This window comes from Pistacia vera, unplaced genomic scaffold, assembly GCF_008641045.1.
Source record: "Pistacia vera cultivar Batoury unplaced genomic scaffold, PisVer_v2 Contig567, whole genome shotgun sequence".
Classification (NCBI taxonomy): domain Eukaryota; kingdom Viridiplantae; phylum Streptophyta; class Magnoliopsida; order Sapindales; family Anacardiaceae; genus Pistacia; species Pistacia vera.
Genome location: NW_022196409.1, coordinates 395962 through 400000, shown reverse-complemented (window position 1 = coordinate 400000; position 4039 = coordinate 395962).

Below are 4039 nucleotides of genomic sequence, written 5' to 3'. Positions count from 1 at the left end.
AAGAATTTAGCATAACGAGGTACTTGTTTAATAGCATCTAAGAGTGGAATATTTACCTCGTATCCACGAAAACTCTCATATATATCTCTATTTTGCTCATTTTTTCTAGATTCTACCAAAGCTTGAGGAAAAGGTGGTACCGGTTTATAGTCGGACAAAGGCAGAAACTTACGCTTAGGAACACCATCGTCGTTGGGAACGTTGTTGTCTACAACTACATCTTTCTCCTTTTCTTCCTTCGACGATGCAAGGGCTACCTTTGTTGGAATCTCAACCTCTTTACCACTTCTCAAGACGATCGCACTTGCATTTTCTCTTGGATTGACCACCGTTTGAGAGGGTAATTTCCCCGAACGTTGCGCCTCCAGCTTACTGATTGCGGTTGCCATCTACCCTATCTGATTCTCCAAACTTTGAACACTGGCACTCGTCTCCTGTTGAAATTGCAAAGTATTAGTAGCAAGAGACTTAACAATATCTTCTAAAGACATACCAAAATTAGCAGTTTGGTCTGGTTGTTGTCTAGGGGGATATGGCTGCTTATACTGCTGGTAATTTGGGCGGTTTTGATGGTGGGGCTGATTCACTTGTGGATTTGTAACAACTCCTCTTTAGCACTATTCTTATAATACGTACTATGTAAAATATAGATATGTATATAATATGAAAGATAGTGGGCTCAAATTTTTCTTTACTCATAAAAATATACTGCTTTACAAATACAAAATACTATGTATTAAAAACTTTCTAATTAATACAAAATATCATAGCTGGTGGACAGTAGTGCCAATACTCTTCGCTCCTTGACGTCCATCCGACCGCTGCTCCTATTTCCTGCAAAACAGAGAAGAACAACGGGGTGAGCACAACAATGCTCAGTAAGTAAATCCTCTACTACTATCCCCGCAACTCACTCTTTGGTTCTTTCCTTACTCGACTGTTTTGCTATTTCTATTTCTCACTGTTTTTCTCTTTCTTTCTAATACTGTTATTCTCCTTTAACTCTGTTCTGCTCTTTACTCTTTCTTTCTCTCTGTTCTTTTTCTCTNAGGTCATCACAGAAACATCATGAGTGTCTTCCATCAATTTCCACCAAATTCGGTCTTCCGTTCCATACTCAGCTTCAAATTCTCTTCTAAACTCACCCTAGGTCATCACAGAAACATCATGAGTGTCTTCCATCAATTTCCACCAAATTCGGTCTTCCGTTCTATACTCAGCTTCAAATTCTCTTCTAAACTCACCCCAGGTCATCACAGAAACATCATGAGTGTCTTCCATCAATTTCCACCAAATTCGGTCTTCCGTTCTATACTCAGCTTCAAATTCTCTTCTAAACTCACCCTAGGTCATCACAGAAACATCATGAGTGTCTTCCATCAATTTCCACCAAATTCGGTCTTCCGTTCTATACTCAGCTTCAAATTCTCTTCTAAACTCACCCCAGGTCATCACAGAAACATCATGAGTGTCTTCCATCAATTTCCACCAAATTCGGGCATCACCTTGAAACAAGAAACTGGCATACCGGATCCTCTCCCTGTTCGTCATAGGAAACAGTGCCGTCGTACGCTCAATGGACCTAAGTCATTCTTCTGCCACTAAAGGGTCTGTTGTACCTTTGAATTTTGACGGTTGATGTTGACTTGGAAGCCCATAAATCGGCTCAATCCGATTCTGTACTGTCTGAGGTTCCGACCTTTCTCTTTCTCCTCTAGTAGGTAGTACTTGAACGGGGGTTTCAATTCTTTCTGGTTCGACTCTCCCCAGCCTTTCTCCTAAGACTTGTTGTACAATCCCTCGAATTCTGGCTTCATCAAGGGTAGGGGGAGTAGGTTCTAGTGGGTTGGAAGGTTCCCCCGTACTCACTGTTTTCTTACTACTTGCTCGTGTTCTACCTTTACCTCTCATCTACAAAACAACCACATTTAATCAATTCATGCCACACTTTAAGTAAGAAAAGAATTTAACTTACAACAGTCGGCTATGAAACGTCGCGGCGGTGAGAATGGCACACTGTCAAATCCCAAAATCTTTGCTCTGATACCAAAAATGTAATTACTTCTTTCTAATAGTATATTTTATAACATATACTATGAAAACATACATAATTAGCATATGAAAATAGTTGGGCCCAAATTTTTCTTTACATACAAAATAATTTTTTTTACATATATCAAAATAACAAGTATAAAAACTTAGTGATGAGAATGCAAAATGTCATATTTACCCCCCTTAATGCCTAGTCTTTTATACCTATTTGCTGCCTAAAATGTACTGATTTTTATTCTATTTTGACTTAGGAAGCAAATGGGAGCGTTAATTGCAAAACGAAACTAATTAAGTGAATTCGGACAGTTTTGACATTGTTTCGTATTTTGGGCATAACTCTCTCATCTGAGCTCCGATTGAGATGATTCAAAATGCTGTAGAACGCTAAGAAATATATCAACAACTTTTATGTTTTGAGTTTGGAGAGATACTTGCTTCATCAAGGTTGTAATTGGGCTTGAAATTGACACATCTACACTGCCGATGTTCTGGAACATTCTGCCTTGTAATGCACGTCCAAGGGGCAGTTTATTATTGGAAGATTTGAAGACATGTGGCATACGAGTTACAGCTGGACACATCACTTTCCTGTTTTTATTTTTAAGATTTTATTGTATTTTCAATTAATTAGAATCAAATTAGGATAATTGATTTTAGGATATTAGAATATTTTAGGAGATTGAGTTGAATTCAAACACTTGAATTAGATTTTTGGAAAGGGAGATCAGATTAGGTTTTGAGGGGACCACGCCTCTCTCTCTTTTCCTCTCTGGAATTTTTCTTTCTTTTTTGAGCTTTTGTTGATGGCCATGAGCGGCTAAAACTTTTGTGACTTGGTCGTCGGAAACGGAGACCTCGGAATCAACCAACGGTGAGATCTAATCTATGTTATTTTAGTGCTCAATTTTCGTGTTTAAGTATTGAATGTTATTCTGTGCATATTTTTATGATTTATTCTGTGCATATTTTCATGATTGATGCATTTAATTACTAGGAGGCCTACTAGTGTATTATTTGTTGAAATCTACCGCTAAGTTTGATATCAAATCCGTAATTGTTTGATCCCTCCAACTTGTGAAGCAATTAGGGTTAGTAATTTGCTGCGTCAGGAATTAATAACCTTATGAAGAACATTCAACTAAATTAAATACAACCGCTTGTGTTTGTGTTGTTTAGCTTCATCGATCTCTCTAATTCTTAAGGCTGCCACTAGATTAAATCTTGAGCGCTTGTCTAGGGTTGTTTAGTCGGTGTAAATTAATTAGGATCGCTTATTTCCTGATTATTACAATTAAGGGAGATAGGAAATTAGTTCCAACGGTGAATATTCAATGTGTGATTGATTATCTTCGCACATGATCAGTTGTAAGATTTCGATGGTGGATGTTGATGGAGACCAAGTTTCGTTATATTAATTGATTTCGAATTGAACTGTTTTGTTTTTGGTCTTTGCTAAGAACGTTTCCTGTTTTACACAGAACCCCCCCAGCCTTGTTCACATAACAGCAAATCAGCTAGACACTCTCGTGGGATCGACTGACTTACACTACTACGTGTATTTTTAGGTTTTAATTCTGGGTGCCTACGACAGCACGCCACTTAGCAACGGTGGTAGTAATGCCATTTCTCTCTGCTTGTCACGTCCTTTCGACCACTGCTCACCTATTTCCTACAAAAACATGAAAAAAAAATGGGGTGAGCATAAAAATGCTCAGTAAGTAAATCCCTTAAGCTTTTCTTCTTCTTTGATTCTTTCCTTACTTAATTCTCTTCTTCTTTCTTTCTCTGTTTCTAATTCTCACTGTTCTTTTCTTTGTTTCTAATTCTCTCTGTTTCTTTCTTTCTTACTCTTTCTATTCTTTCTCTTCTTGCTACTCTTCTATTCTTTCTAACCATAATAAAATTCATGGGAATATGCATAAATGAAATGCATATGCAATAATGCATAAAAAAAATGCATTTTATTTCTTCTTTCTATTTCTTTTCT